The 17,310-nt window shown below is 36.7% G+C and overlaps 2 long non-coding RNA genes across 2 annotated transcripts; one reads left to right on the top strand and one right to left on the bottom strand.

Moving 5' to 3' along the window:
- The first annotated feature begins 65 nt into the window (after nucleotides 1-65).
- LOC128213151 (uncharacterized) lies at nucleotides 66-4,336 on the top strand. Its single transcript, XR_008257689.1, has 4 exons — nucleotides 66-146; nucleotides 566-674; nucleotides 1,894-2,116; nucleotides 2,664-4,336. It is a non-coding gene; the product is annotated as an uncharacterized LOC128213151 (long non-coding RNA).
- Nucleotides 4,337-10,379: 6,043 nt separating this feature from the next.
- LOC128214614 (uncharacterized) lies at nucleotides 10,380-14,574 on the bottom strand. Its single transcript, XR_008257946.1, has 4 exons — nucleotides 14,383-14,574; nucleotides 12,477-12,565; nucleotides 11,754-11,968; nucleotides 10,380-11,163 (listed from the first exon to the last, which is right to left on the bottom strand). It is a non-coding gene; the product is annotated as an uncharacterized LOC128214614 (long non-coding RNA).
- Between the last annotated feature and the right edge of the window lie 2,736 nt (nucleotides 14,575-17,310).

The raw sequence follows: 17,310 nt of genomic DNA, 5'->3' as shown, positions 1-17,310 counted from the left end.
CTAAATCCACACTGTCGTTTATCAAAATCCATACTGTATTTAATTTTTACGCTTTCATTCAGCCACGGACCTATAAACCAGTTTATATGTCCGTGATTCAGCTACCAACATGATCAAAAGAAATGTTTCTACCAGTTACTCTTGAGGTTAGAGTGTTATTTTATTTTACTTCTAACCGACTTTTTAATGAGGTAATGAACGAACTTGCATTTTATTGTTTATATTTTCTAAATTCTACCATAAATCAAAAGGCATGTCTACAGTAACTGAAGTGGGTGGGGTAAAATTAAGTTAATATTCAATCGCGCCTAATTTATCATAGATATCGTACAGTATTATGTTTGGAGCAACGCATACTTGTAAGTAAACGTGCATTTGATTTCTGGACCATTAATTCATGATTGATTGACTTATTTCTATTGTGAAAAAGATGAAACTAAAAGTAAATCACGTAGTGATCTGCATGGGTGTCAGGTAGATAATTTACTGTACAGTATAGATAAAATTCTTATTTTTGTATTTTCAGTCACCTCCAAGCATTCCCATATTATTTTTGTATTTTCAGTCACCTCCAAGCATTCCTTTATCCCAAATTGATATTAAAAGAGAATGTTGATGAACCTGATCCGTCGATTCAAATACCATAACACAGCCAACCCCAAAAAAACAACAGCGTAAGTTTATAACACGTACATCATCTTAGAAATCCATTTTAAATGTGTATTTGAATGTACTTGACTGATGCAGAGAATTAAGAATCCAAATCTAGATCACTCTATAATTTGACACTTCACATAAGTGAAACCACAAGTTGATCAAGTAATAATTAATATGTTTGGGGGGTTACACAATTATGTTTGGTGGGTACTCCTTTCCATATTGTGTTTTATATTGTATATTTTAAAGCTGAATTCTCACTAATTGACCGTTTTGACTTCTTATATATCATTTGTCTTTAATTGCCATTATACTTCCCAAATGTTCTTCAAGTTTCCAAAACATGTCAGTATTTGCAATTGAAATGTGAACATGTAAGAATTATGCAACAGTCAATTGTAACTACGCCCCCCAATCCCCCCAGGTCCGGCGAAATGGGCCGTGTTTTACCTCCAATGTGAACCTGGGTGAATGCGGTGGTTTTGTCTAGTGCTTAAATAGCGGGGAATGAGCCTTACCTTTGATCCCCGTGGGTGCAGTTGCATTTGGTGGGGATTTTACCAGCAGTTCAGGGATATTTTCTGGACCTAAAGTCAAAGTCCCTGCTTTCCGCACCGGTGGGGGGGGGCATGGTTACAACTAACTGGTTTGTTGTTTTGGAATAAATGTAAACAAGTTGATCAATAATGAGAGTCAGCTTCAGGGCTTTTTCTATAGTACCCACAGCTCCGACTATCAGACCCATTCCCAAAGCAAAATATACAATATTTTTTCCCAATCTTCAGAAAAAAATCCTAGTCAAACAAAGGCAAAAAAAACAAACGTTTTTATGGAAGTCTTTTTGCCTGTACTGGCTCATTCAACATCCTAATTAACCATGTGTTATGTAATCTTAAGTTTTGGAAATATATGAAATCAGAAATTATTGATATTCATCACATTCAGAGATCGATCAGTATGAAATATTTTGTGTCATGATTTATTGCTAAAGATATTTATACCCCAAGTATTGATATTTCAGGCATTTAAGGTCTTTTGAACGGGAAAATAAACTTATTTATAAAAAATTCTCTATTCGCAGGAGACTGAAAGTCTTGTTTTTTTAACTGTAAAATTTCCCTATTTAGGAATATTCGCGACTCAAAATTCCCAAAATGTCTAGTGCCTTTTGCCAAACAAAGCGCTGCGCTATTTTAAAGGTACAATTTTACTTGTAATATTATTTATTATCTTTAGAAACAAGTGAGCAAGCTGACAAAGCTGCAACTTCAGGGAGCAATTATAAGGGTCATCAAGATGGAGCCAGGATTCATGATGCTCGTATTAGAGGTGCTGGACCAGAGTCTGAGGAAGGGAGTAGAACTCCAAGCTGGTTTGAGTGTGCTTCAACTGCCGGGACATTTCAATGCAGAGTTAAAAAGTTTGTTGTCGCCGGGAGGCCAGTCTTTCTCAAACTGCTGTAAGAACCTTATAGAAACTAAAATTCAGTATAGATCTAAGACATGAGTGTACCTAAATGTTAAATGAAGTTGATATTTATGAACAATATTATAACATTTCATGTGAATTTAAAAGCTGGTTTTACATTATTTAATATTGCTAATGAGTTCTTGAAAATTTGTACTGAAAAATAGATACTTGACAACTCATTTGCATGTTTGTACTTCATAGGAAGTCTAGTGTTGTATTTTTCTAAAAAATATGGTTTTAAACATCTTAACATGCATGTAGTCACACACAGGCAGACCAAGTTGAATTGTTGGCATGTATGAAATATGGGCAGTGTTATTTTATAAACGTTTAAAAGCTATTTTATATGCTGACAAAGTTTGTATCTACTAAGTTATTAAAAGCACTCCTGTTTAGGTGAGTGCTGAGAACTTTCTTGAACATTCGTACTGAAGTAAGTATGACTTAATAGTAGCACATCACTGGATATTTCTTATTTTTAATCTTAGTATCTGTGAATTATGCTACTGACTTTTGATAAACCTTCCCTCTTTCAGGACTCTGACCTCCTTGTTTTGAATGAAGAAGTTCTAACCCTTGCCCGTTTGATGAGGCAGGATTTCTTGTGTTCATTGATGAGGAGGACCAGGTGCAACCCAACCGCTACTAGGCGACTTATATTGTGTTCTGACACAGAGTTATTTTTGGGCTGGTGACAAGAGGGCTATTCACTTATGTTGTGTGGAGAGTCCAGGAAACCTTCCCTAAGAACAATACACTGGCCTTGTGCAAAGGAGGGTTCAGTAGATGAACACAATTTTTGCAGACGGATCGTATCTGTTCTCTTGATTTTCTTAAATATTAAAATATGATATAAACAATATCAGGTCATTTTTGTATACTTTTGTGAATGACTTGTTATTTTATAAATACTGATTTGTACTGTCTTTGGTTGCTAAACTGTCATTAAGTAATTATCTCGTTTCAATTTGAAAGCCAGAAAACCTGCATGTTATGTATACTCATGTTATTGTTTATATTTATGCCCCCTCCGAGGAAGAGGGGTATATTGCATTGCACATGTTGGTCGGACGATTCGCAGCTTTGTTGGTAGACCAAAGCTTGTCTAAGTGATAACTCAACAACTGAAGGACAGATGGTTATCAAACTTGACATGAATGTTGGGCCTGACCAGTAGATAACCCTATTGATTTAAGGGGTCATCAGGTCCAAGTTCAAGATCACAGTGACCTTTAATGGTATAAAGTTGTTAAAGCTTGTCCGAGAAATAACTAAAAAATACCTGAACGTACGGTATGGTTATCAAATTTGACATGGAGGCTGGGCCTGATTAGTAGATGACCCCTATTGATTTTAGGAGTCATTGGGCCAATGGTAACAGTCACAGTGACCTTTAAGTTGAAAAGGTTAACAAAGATTCTCTGAGTGATATCACAACAATGTCTGGCCCTATGATCATCAAACTTGACATTGAGGCTGGGTATGACCATAACTGATTTAAGGAGTCATTGGCCCTAAGTGACGAAAGTGCGTTAAGAATGAACGAGTGATAAATCAACAATGCCTGCACCCATGGCTCTCAAACATGATAAGGGAATTTGGCTTTACCAGTAGATGGTTCATTTTGATTTCAGGGGTAATCAGGTCAAAGGTGAAGGTTACAGTGACCTTGAAAGCATATTCGTGTGATTACTTGACAATGCCTGCACCCATGGTTCTCAAACTTGCCATCTAGGTTGGGGGTGACCAGTTGATGATCTTATAGATCTTGAAGTTAGAGGTCAACCTATATGCATGATTAAGTATTTTGTCATATTTACTTATTTCCTGCTGCTGAAAGGATATATTTTTATCTGCAAATATCAGTCATCATCTGAACATGATTTAGAACTTTACTTACTATCCTCACACTTTGAACGGTCATAATCTTAAAACTGCCGCAAAGGCATCTAATGTCAATGACAAGTCAGCTGTCATTTCAGTCTTTGCATATTTAATTCAATTTGCGGAATAAGCCTGACAACTTGGCGCTCCTCAAGGGGAGGGGGTTCATATGTTTGACAAACATCTCTTGTTTTTCTGTTTAAAAGCGCTTTCAAATGACACTCAAGCAATATGTCTGTTTGAATCCAAATTTCACATTTTATCTTTAAAATGTGTCATACCTTTCTCAACCTTGTTTAGAAATAATAAAATGGACCTAAAGCAGGCTCAATTTTGATACAGCCCATTTCTTAAATAGAACAAAGATTAATGCAAAAAACCACTTTCCCACAAAGAAGTAAATAACTGAAATAAAACCATGAAGATCCCACAGTTTGTTGACTTCTTCTTGATTTAAAAACTCAGATCTTATATATCCGATAACTTGTGTAAGCAAAATAGTAAACAAGAGGGCCAAATGGCACTGAATCGCTCACCTGTCATATATTGCACATTCTTCCATTATATACAAATATTAAAAACCTAAGCCAATGAACACGGGGCGTGGCCAATTTTGACCCCAGGGCTAAAGTTTGAACAATCTTAATAGTGGTCCAATAAACAATGCTTCATACCAAATATCTAAGGCCTTCGCCTTTTGGTTTCGGAGAAGAAGATTTTTTAAGTTTTCATCATATACATATATATAAGGAAACCCATGACCGCCCGGGTGGGGCCATTTTTTGACCCCAGGGCCAAAGATTGAACAATATTGGTATAAGTCAACTAGATGATATATCATGCCAAATATCTAAGCTCTTGTCACTACTTGATTTTACGTGCATATCTATATATGTATATTTGTTATTAATTGTTGTATGTGGCCCATATTGAAAATTGGTATGTGCACTAAATATGTTATCCAGTTTAAATTAAGACTTTACTTGTCTGAGTTCGGAGAAGATTTTTTAAGTTTTCACTATAACACATATAGAGAAAACCCATCAGCCCCGGGGTGTGGCCAATTTTGACCCCAGGGCCATAATTTGAACAAACTTTGTAGAGTTCCACTAGACGATGAATCATGCCAAATATCTAAGCTCTAAGCAACATAAGTTCAGAGGAGATTTTTGATTTTTTTTTACTATAAACATATAGAGAAAACCCATGACCACCCAGGGGCGGGGCCAATTTTGACCCCAGGGCCATAATTTGAACAATCTTTGTAGAGGTCTACTAGACGATGAATCATGCCAAATATCTAAGCTCTAGTCCAAGTAAGTTCAGAGGAGAAGATTTTTGAAGTTTTAACTATAAACATATCAAGTATACCCATGACCCCCCGGGGTGGGGCCAATTTTGACCCCAAGGCCATAATTTGAACAATCTTTGTAGAGGTCCACTAGACGATGAATCATGCCAAATATCTAATCTCTATTCCAAGTAAGTTCAAAGGAGAAGATTTTTGAAGTTTTCACTATAAACATATAGAGAAAACCCATGACCCCCCGGGGCGGGGCCAATTTTGACCCCAAGGCCATAACTTGAACAATCTTTGTAAAGGTCCACTAGACAATGAATCATGCCAAATATCTAAGCTCTAGTCCAAGTAAGTTCAGAGGAGAAGATTTTTGAAGTTTTAACTATAAACATATAGAAAATACCCATGACACCCCGGGGCGGGCCAATTTTGACCCCAGGGCCATAATTTGAACAATCTTTGTAGAGTTCCACTAGACGATGAATCATGCCAAATATCTAAGCTCTAGCCCAAGTAAGTTCAAAGGAGAAGATTTTTGAACTTTTTACTATAAACATATTGAGAATACCCATGACCCCCCAGGCAGGGCCAATTTTGACCCCATGGCCATAATTTGAACAATCTTTGTAGAGGTCCACTAGACGATGAATCATGCCAAATATCTAAGCTCTAGTCCAAGTAAGTTAAGAGGAGAAGATTTTTGAAGTTTTAACTATAAACATATCAAGTATACCCATGACCCCCTGGGGTGGGGCCAATTTTGACCCAAAGGCCATAATTTGAACAATCTTTGTAGAGGTCCACTAGACGATGAATCATGCCAAATATCTAAGCTCTAGTCCAAGTAAGTTCAAAGGAGAAGATTTTTGAAGTTTTCACTATAAACATATAGAGAAAACCCATGACCCCCCGGGGCGGGGCCAATTTTGACCCCAAGGCCATAATTTGAACAATCTTTGTAAAGGTCCACTAAACAATGAATCTTGCCAAATATCTAAGCTCTAGTCCAAGTAAGTTCAGAGGAGAAAATTTTTGAAGTTTTAACTATAAACATATAGAGAATACCCATGACCCCCCGGGGCAGGGCCAATTTTGACCCCAAGGCCATAATTTGAACAATCTCTGTAAAGGTCCACTAGACGATGAATCATGCCAAATATCTAAGCTCTAAGCAACATAAGTTCAGAGGAGATTTTTGATTTTTTTACTATAAACATATAGAGAAAACCCATGACCACCCAGGGGCGGGGCCAATTTTGACCCCAGGGCCATAATTTGAACAATCTTTGTAGAGGTCCACTAGACAATGAATCATGCCAAATATCTAAGCTCTAGTCCAAGTAAGTTCAGAGGAGAAGATTTTTGAAGTTTTAACTATAAACATATCAAGTATACCCATGACCCCCCGGGGTGGGGCCAATTTTGACCCCAAGGCCATAATTTGAACAAACTTTGTAGAGTTCCACTAGACGATGAATCATGCCAAATATCTAAGCTCTAGCCCAAGTAAGTTCAAAGGAGAAGATTTTTGAACTTTTCACTATAAACATATTGAGAATACCCATGACCCCCCAGGCAGGGCCAATTTTGACCCCAGGGCCATAATTTGAACAATCTTTGTAGAGGTCCACTAGACGATGAATCATGCCAAATATCTAAGCTCTAGTCCAAGTAAGTTAAGAGGAGAAGATTTTTGAAGTTTTAACTATAAACATATCAAGTATACCCATGACCCCCTGGGGTGGGGCCAATTTTGACCCCATGGCCATAATTTGAATAATCTTTGTAGAGGTCCACTAGACGATGAATCATGCCAAATATCTAAGCTCTAGTCCAAGTAAGTTCAAAGGAGAAGATTTTTGAAGTTTTCACTATAAACATATAGAGAAAACCCATGACCCCCCGGGGCGGGGCCAATTTTGACCCCAAGGCCATAATTTGAACAATCTTTGTAAAGGTCCACTAAACAATGAATCATGCCAAATATCTAAGCTCTAGTCCAAGTAAGTTCAAAGGAGAAGATTTTTGAACTTTTAACTGTAAACATATAGAGAATACCCATGACCCCCCGGGGCAGGGCCAATTTTGACCCCAAGGCCATAATTTGAACAATCTCTGTAAAGGTCCACTAGACGATGAATCATGCCAAATATCTAAGCTCTAAGCAACATAAGTTCAGAGGAGATTTTTGATTTTTTTTACTATAAACATATAGAGAAAACCCATGACCACCCAGGGGCGGGGCCAATTTTGACCCCAGGGCCATAATTTGAACAATCTTTGTAGAGGTCTACTAGACGATGAATCATGCCAAATATCTAAGCTCTAGTCCAAGAAAGTTCAGAAGAGAAGATTTTTGAAGTTTTAACTATAAACATATCAAGTATACCCATGACCCCCCGGGGTGGGGCCAATTTTGACCCCAAGGCCATAATTTGAACAAACTTTGTAGAGTTCCACTAGACGATGAATCATGCCAAATATCTAAGCTCTAGCCCAAGTAAGTTCAAAGGAGAAGATTTTTGAACTTTTCACTATAAACATATTGAGAATACCCATGACCCCCCAGGCAGGGCCAATTTTGACCCCAGGGCCATAATTTGAACAATCTTTGTAGAGGTCCACTAGACGATGAATCATGCTAAATATCTAAGCTCTAGTCCAAGTAAGTTAAGAGGAGAAGATTTTTGAAGTTTTAACTATAAACATATCAAGTATACCCATGACCCCCCGTGGTGGGGCCAATTTTGACCCCATGGCCATAATTTGAATAATCTTTGTAGAGGTCCACTAGACGATGAATCATGCCAAATATCTAAGCTCTAGTCCAAGTAAGTTCAAAGGAGAAGATTTTTGAAGTTTTCACTATAAACATATAGAGAAAACCCATGACCCCCCGGGGCGGGGCCAATTTTGACCCCAAGGCCATAACTTGAACAATCTTTGTAAAGGTCCACTAAACAATGAATCATGCCAAATATCTAAGCTCTAGTCCAAGTAAGTTCAAAGGAGAAGATTTTTGAACTTTTAACTGTAAACATATAGAGAATACCCATGACCCCCCGGGGCAGGGCCAATTTTGACCCCAAGGCCATAATTTGAACAATCTCTGTAAAGGTCCACTAGACGATGAATCATGCCAAATATCTAAGCTCTAAGCAACATAAGTTCAGAGGAGATTTTTGATTTTTTTTACTATAAACATATAGAGAAAACCCATGACCACCCAGGGGCGGGGCCAATTTTGACCCCAGGGCCATAATTTGAACAATCTTTGTAGAGGTCTACTAGACGATGAATCATGCCAAATATCTAAGCTCTAGTCCAAGTAAGTTCAGAAGAGAAGATTTTTGAAGTTTTAACTATAAACATATCAAGTATACCCATGACCCCCCGGGGTGGGGCCAATTTTGACCCCAAGGCCATAATTTGAACAAACTTTGTAGAGTTCCACTAGACGATGAATCATGCCAAATATCTAAGCTCTAGCCCAAGTAAGTTCAAAGGAGAAGATTTTTGAACTTTTCACTATAAACATATTGAGAATACCCATGACCCCCCAGGCAGGGCCAATTTTGACCCCAGGGCCATAATTTGAACAATCTTTGTAGAGGTCCACTAGACGATGAATCATGCCAAATATCTAAGCTCTAGTCCAAGTAAGTTAAGAGGAGAAGATTTTTGAAGTTTTAACTATAAACATATCAAGTATACCCATGACCCCCCGTGGTGGGGCCAATTTTGACCCCATGGCCATAATTTGAACAATCTTTGTAGAGGTCCACTAGACGATGAATCATGCCAAATATCTAAGCTCTAGTCCAAGTAAGTTCAATGGAGAAGATTTTTGAAGTTTTCACTATAAACATATAGAGAAAACCCATGACCCCCCGGGGCGGGGCCAATTTTGACCCCAAGGCCATAATTTGAACAATCTTTGTAAAGGTCCACTAAACAATGAATCATGCCAAATATCTAAGCTCTAGTCCAAGTAAGTTCAGAGGAGAAGATTTTTGAAGTTTTAACTATAAACATATAGAGAATACCGATGACCCCCCGGGGCAGGGCCAATTTTGACCCCAAGGCCATAATTTGAACAATCTCTGTAAAGGTCCACTAGACGATGAATCATGCCAAATATCTAAGCTCTAGTCCAAGTAAGTTCAGAGGAGAAGATTTTTGAAGTTTTAACTATAAACATATAGAGAATACCCATGACACCCACGGGGCGGGGCCAATTTTGACCCAAGGGCCATAATTTGAACAATCTTGGTAGAGGACCATTTGGTGATCCTACCTACCATATATCAACGGCCTAAGCCTTGTGTATTGGGAGAAGAAGTTTTTCCTTTTAGTTGCCATGGCAACCAGAGTTCTGCATGGAATTGAATTCTCTGAACAACTTTGATAGAAGACCACCCGAAGAAAAAACCCTATGAAGTTTTATTAATATTGGCCCAGCGGTTAAGGAGGAGATGTCTTTTAAGTAAATTGTTGACGGACGACGGACGCCGGACAAAAGGCAATCACAAAAGCTCACCTTGTCACAAAGTGACAGGTGAGCTAAAAAAGAGCTGCCTTTGTATGCACCCGAAGAGTTGTTCGGAATGGTCAGTATGTATGATTTGCTGGTATGTGACAATTGCTCCTTAAGTGCTTATTATATTTTGAAAGTTAATATAAACAGATGAATTCTTGAAAATGCTAGTCAATTTACAAAATACCCAACCACAACACTGTTCTGAAATGGTCTTAAAGCGTTTGTTTAGGTTAACATCCCCAAAATTATAAGGCAGGTAAGGTAGAGATGTTATTCAAAAAAATGCTCTATCTTGTGATTGTTGTCATTTCTCGCAAACATCACTATTTCTAGCCAGTGTCACTTATATAAAACTGTTGTTACGGAGCTATATAATGTCAAAAGTTAATGAGAGTTAATGTTTAAAAGAAATACTAATGTTGGCCCAGTTATCTAAAAGCTAACTTGTCTACATGTTGTGTTTTTTTTTTCTTTTACAGAAAGATTCCATGAAAAACAAAAGTTTAATTTGACATTTTTTTTATTTTTGAGAACTTCACCAAAATAATCATCACATATAAATCAATATACATGTATGAAGTTCAACTTTCAAAGTATCCTATGTGCTTTTGATATACCCTATTTTCAAAGGGTTTTGGTCAAGTTCCATCCACTTTAATATAAAATCAAACTTTTTTTAAATACTTAAAATGCGTTAGCATGTCGCAGGTAACACGACTTATAAAGCTGAAGAGAACAAATATACACACAAATTTATTGCGAGTACATATTTTGCTTCTAGCACCCAAGTATTTCTTAAGAAGTGACCATATTTTTTACCGTATGTGACAAACTTGATCTCCCTTAACATTTCATCAAGGTGAACATTCTCACTAAGTTTGAACACATGTAATCTTACAAAGCAATATCAAGGTTTGATTCTATAATGTTTTAAAAATAAAATCAAGTGACTTCCATTCAGTCCACATGTGACCTAGTTTCAAACAAGACAACAATGAGACCATTGTCATTAAGTTTCATGAATATTGGAGCACACAGTAAACCTCTAGAAATGTCTCTTATTAAACCTAGATTCTTGCTCGCTGTACAATTCCCTTCTTGGTTAAGGAGATAACTGTTCAAGGTGGCTAGAGATTTGTCGAGGGTAGTGCTTCTCCATAACAGCCTTTCTACCCATACCGAAAAATTGTTGGTCAAGTAACACATGAAGATCAGTTTCTTCAGCGACTCTGTATGGATAGGTCTTTTTTCTTTCACTGCTTTTACTGGGGAATATTGCCATCCTCTTCTATTGTTCCATGCACGGTTTAGTCTGCATACAAAACAAGAAATGTTTCATTTACAGAATAAGAATTGACCACATCACACACACGCACAATTATCTAGAAGTAAGATAGTTATCGAAATAAATATTTCCACTTATAACCAGACTTAAAGCTGCACTCTCACAGATATACAAATTTTACATTTTTATTTTTTTTGTCTTGCAAAGAGCACATTTTTGCGAGAATATCTGGAAACCAATAATATAAGATTGCTGACAAAAAAATCAGATGGCAGTTTTTCATATTTCCGTTCGAAAAATAATGTTAAATGCATAAACATCACTTTCTTTAACTTAAATATAAAAATCTGCTCGTTTCAAGACAAAAAAAATAAAAGTTGTCAAAACGTTCAATCTGTGGGAGTGCAGCTTTTAAGCCTGAAAATGTGATCAGATAATTTCAATTTCATGAATTATGATGCAGTTATTTTATGAAATGCTTATTCTTGTTTCCTGTATAAATAGCCTGAATTCCCTGATTTTTAATATAATTATATATATATATAGTATAACTTCAAACTTCTACTAATATAAGATGTGAAAAGAGTCAAAGCTTGCTGTACATTAAATTTATTTACCTGTATACTAGATAGTATGCATCTTTGATGGAAGGTGGTTGTCAAGGACAATCACTCTGAGGGCTTTAAGGGTACTAAAGTGTTTTTTTATTGTTAAGCCATGGTGAATTCCTCTCCTCTTGGCTCAATGGCCCATGACTTTACTCATAATATTGAATCGGGGGAGGCCACTCATGCTCATCCGTCAAATGATGGAGAAGAACAGCTGAGATGCCCTTAAAATAAATAGCATTTCATTTTATTTTCATTTATCTACTTATATCATCAATAAATGTTATATGTTAATTATCAATATTATAAACACTTAATCAATATACCAACATATACTTCCAAGCTCAAATCACTGCATTTTCATGACACAAATATCAGGCCTTATTTGATAAAAAGGATATCAACCTCTTTTCGACCTTTTCATGATTTTTAAAGCTGCATTCTCACCTATGGACTGTGTAAACGTATTTTATTTCAATTTTTGTTTTGGAATTCATCAGCCACTTTTTAAGCTTATATCATGAAACCAGTGATATAAGATATGCTGACAAAAGAGGTGAGTGCAGTTATTCATACTTACTTTCAAAAAGTATGATGTTTTTTGCCTAAAAGCCTTTCTAACACTTATGAATAGAAAATGAGATTTTGGAGTTGATAAAACGCTGCCTTTGATTTTCTATATTTGAAAAGTTCGAATGATATTTTTTATATTTGCGAAAAAACTGTACTTACAGTACACTTGGCATGTTCAAGCCAGGTTAAAATCTGTGACATCACCAGCCTCCTGACATCGGAGTCTTGAAGCGTGATGTCAAAAGATACTGAAACCCAAAATACCGTAAATTTTTATTAACTATTATTATATTATGTTTATATAGAAATTTCAGCAAATCATTTATCTTATAATAATTAAACCCTTGGTACATGTATTTTGTAGAGTTCATATACAAAACAGAAATATAAAAAGAAAAGAAATATAATTTTTTGCATTATTTTTTTGCATAAAAGATGGATGGACTACCTTTAACATGTTAACTAGTATCACATATGTACCAATTTCTATTTAAAGCCAGGTTCTTATATTATTGATATAAAAATGATAAAATATTTTTTCAAATGCCATTTCAATCATGAGCAGGATCAAAACAATCATTGAAATTAGACTTTTTGATGAAGAAGCCCTGATTCGTATACTTTAGCTTTGAATCAAATTTCAAACAAGCCCTACTATAAAAAATCAGAATTTGGGTAAGACCCGAGGCATTTTACCAGTGCAGGGCTTACTGGCTTGTGTTAATTTCGACCATTTGTCAAAAGGAATGGATTTTCTTAACAAACGAATGCTTTATCACAGCTTATTGAAGGGCTGTATTTACACATTTGGGGGTTGGGCTCAGGTCCTTCAGTTAGTCAAAAAAGACATCAAATGCAATTTTTTGGTAATGAAAATATTTCAAAACAAATTACATATATTGAAATATGCCAATAAATGTGCTGTATACAATTGTTCTTTTCAATTGAATTGCAGTTGCTATTGGATTTAGCTTGACTTTTTCAAGTTTTTGACGATATCTCTAACTTGCATATGATGCCAACTACCAGTATTTTGCCCTTTTAACATTTGACTTAGAAATTCTGGATTTTGCATGTAATCTTATTTTACAGTGATCCAGGCATGTTTTGCCAAAGCCTGCCAAAGGCGGATCCAGTAATTGACACAAGATTGGAGTCACTCAGGGGTTGTAACCTTTCAACGTGTGTCCCCCCCAGAACTGAATAATTCTGGTCAGCAATGATGGCAAACGGCCAGGTTCACCCCCTAGGAAATGTACATAATATCTAGTCCGCAATGGTACATTTTGGGCAATTTATTTCTTTTTAATCCTATATAAAAATATGCCACCTGAATGACTTTCAACGAGTCTTTTGACCATTTTTATTACTTAAGCGTACAGGGAAAAGATAAGAAATGTCAAAACAATAAAAAAAGTATGCCTGATTGCTTATTAGTGTACCAGTACCATTGAAATAGGCAGTAAACAAGGAAGTTATGGGGTTAGGTGTGGGGTGTGCCCCCCATATTGATATTGCAAGTGCTGAAATCCTTAATGCTTATGTACCAGTCATTTGTAACCACAGCCCCGTAGGTCCGGGGAATAGCAGGAACTTTGACTTTCGTTCCAGCCTACCCCGGGTAAAATCCCGGCCCTGCCGGGATGACCAGTTGGTAAAATCCCCGCACCCCAGGGACCCTAGGTAAGGTCCATTCCCCACAAATTTTTGCGAACATAAAACCACCCCATTTACGCGGTACTGCGGGGCCACCTGGAAGGTAAAAGCACGCCCCATTTCCCCCCGGACCTGGGGGGGGCGTGGTTACAACTGACTGGTGCATTATAGAAATGAAAAAAGTCGATCATGCTGCCTCTGACAGCTCTTGTTTGTTTTCGAAATTATTTTGGATTTTGAATAGGAACTTTCACTAACATTTTGGCGAATAAGTACATCCGTTCTCCAAGGAAATGGGGTATGTGCACCCGCCCGAAAGTGTGTCGAAAGATAGCCCTACTGACTGTTAATAAATAAACTATCAATGTTTTTCAAACATCAGGTAACATGTTAAAGATAAAACACAAACCTATCGTGATGTTTCGTTTCCACGCCCCCCATTTTCCCACTCCATTTGAAGCTTTGAATGCTATCCTTTTCTTTCAATCAATGCCTAAATAAACCATCGACGTCAATATCTTTCCTACATTTTTCATTTACCGTCGCTTTCTGATCGATTTTGGCAATCTCTGTCTGCCTCTGTTTCTCTTTTCATTTTCATCTGTCCATCGGATTTTTTGGTAACCACCAAAAAATAAATATGGTCTGAAAATCGTGTTAATATCAGGCCATCGGAGTGGAATCTAGAGACGAAATTTCGCACAACGCTAAAATAAGGATGCCTTTTCACGACAGTTGTGTTATTTTTGTGTTTTATGACCAAAATTCTCGCTGAACGTACAACTTTATGTAAGTCAACAAAAAACGACGTTTGTTTATATCAAATGTGGAAACTTAAATTGATTTTGCTGTTTTTCTTTTTTTTTCAATTAAAAATCACCTCTTTCTTTACAAGTTTAATGAATTATTAGTATTGATATAACTACCTTAATGTTTCTCTCAATGTATCAATATCAGTTTCAGTTTCAGTTTATTGGCAATATCATTAAATACATGCTTTGGGCCATAATTAACATCAAATTTGACAAATATCCATATTAAATGAAATGCAAAACTGTTCTAACAAGCATTAAAGACGTTAAAAATTATCATAATCGATATCACAAGTTTATAATACGATTTGCGTCATTTACAAAGATAATTTTGTTGTATCTATTCGTATATACGTTTTGTAATGTTTAGCTATATGACAACACGGACCTATAGACTATTGATCTGTGAGGATATTACATCTTTTATCTGAATTAAAAAAAATGTAACTCAAATCAGCTGAGTAGTCGTTTCTCCTAAAAGTATGTCCAAACAAATTTAAAAAAAAAATGTATATGCTTAGGATTTAAAAATTAACGCACAAAAAGGAAATAAATATCTAAAGAAAAATAAATAAATCGATTGATATCGTCAATATTTTACACTAATACTGATAACTTAAAATGATATTTCCTATTTAAAGACTATCAGAAAATATACGTATATTATTTTACTACTTCGTTGAATAGAAACCAAATAAACAACATTGACAGTTTCTGAGTTTTACTTCTGCATAACAAACATTATAATCGCATAATAACCTTTATACATAATAACTGCAATTAGAACAACAACCTAACAAAAAGTAAAAGGATTGGCAAAATACGGCCGTGAAAACGAACGGACTCCATGATAGGTCCTAATGACACACGGCTGGAAGTCCGAGTGGGAAAGAACCACGCAATCCGAGAGAGGCTAGGCTGAGCCGTTGTATTAAGTGTAAATTCAAAGTGTACTCTATTAATACTATAGTTTCCTATGATATGCCAGTGCTGGAATAGACTGTTTGGCAAAATGAGACAACCCAGCAACTACGGTCTACGTGCAAATGCTCCTTTTGCCAAAAGCAACTGCAAAACCCGCAATATATCCGCAATCTCCTAGCAACGCAATGCAACCACCAATTACCAACAGCAAATGCAACATCCGCAATATATCTCCGCAATCTCATGGCAACGCAACGCAATGCAACGCAATAACGCAACCACCTGGACGCCAAGTACTAGGACGTTCCCGGCCTTGAGAAACAGACATGCAGCAATCTCCTTAAGAACTTGTTATTCCAGCAACGGGATAATTAACGTTATATCTATATTCATCCTAATTAATTGATTTTAGTGTATAATTCCCAATTTAATATGTACTCTTGTTGATTCCCATACCGAGTGATAACTAGCACCGAGGTGCTCGACCAAGGTAAAAGGTCTCAACAAGCCCAAATACATCTAAATCATAAATTATATATGTATGTACTTTTAAATTGAAATGGATGACGGCCTAGCCAGCTCTCGGCTTGCATTTTTTTTTACCCGCCTTCACGACTGACTAAGTATAGTAAAAACAAAAACATGTGGATCCTTGGACAGCGGCGCTCATTTACCTCAAACTTCTATTAAATACTACCTCATATGCAATCTACCGGTGACCAAATTACGCTGGTTATTTAAGCAACAATGCAGCTATTTTTATTTTTTTGCAAACAGAAAGCAGTTTCCGATGTCCATGGTTCCATATTAAGACATTCTTAAATCACAAACAAAATATAGGCACATTCTCAACATGTTTACAAAAAAGTACATGATGTTCACAAGTCAGGTTCAGTCCAATGTATCTATAACCAAAGTTATTTCCACTAAAAGTGGGGGTTGACACTCTGTCGTGGCCTATCTATGGCAACAGTCAAGTGTTCCATACTGAACTCCCATCCGCACGAGTTTCCAGTTATGATAAATCACCATGACTACAAGATCATAGTCGCAAGTAATGTTCCATATAGCGGTTACACATTAAGAAGCGACTGTATATTTCCGGCACTCTTAAGATGACACTCCAGATATATTCAGATGGCGATTTGTGATCCGTTGCTCCCCGACTGTTTTATGGTATTTTCTGTCAAAGCGAACGCCCCCTGGAGAGACATCAACCCGCCATAGCGCGCCATTGGACCAGACTCGAACCACCGCTGCGATACATACTGTAACATACAACATACGAAAGAAACAAAACATGACAGTAAATTTCTGAGCAGCAAAGTTCAAACTTAATTACTTATATAACAGGTAAATTCTAAACAAAAGGTAAAAGGAAAAAAACAATCTATGACTGGGTGGGCTGGGCGTGCTTTTTAATTTTGATCCTCTCCGCACGAGATTTCGCTAGCAACGAAACATTCCCGGTTCATAGACCGGTTTAATTTAATTTAAACGTTTACTTTAAGCTAGAGTCAAATATCGAGACCCAGTCCATATTGACTTGACCGATAGAGACCGAGTGTTCCGATTGCTTAGCAACAGAACGACAACCCTTA

The sequence above is a fragment of the Mya arenaria genome, chromosome 13 (assembly GCF_026914265.1).
Source record: "Mya arenaria isolate MELC-2E11 chromosome 13, ASM2691426v1".
In the NCBI taxonomy this organism is placed as follows: Eukaryota; Metazoa; Mollusca; class Bivalvia; order Myida; family Myidae; genus Mya; species Mya arenaria.
Note: the sequence above shows the minus strand (reverse complement) of the source record. Positions and strands in the feature narration are given on the sequence as shown.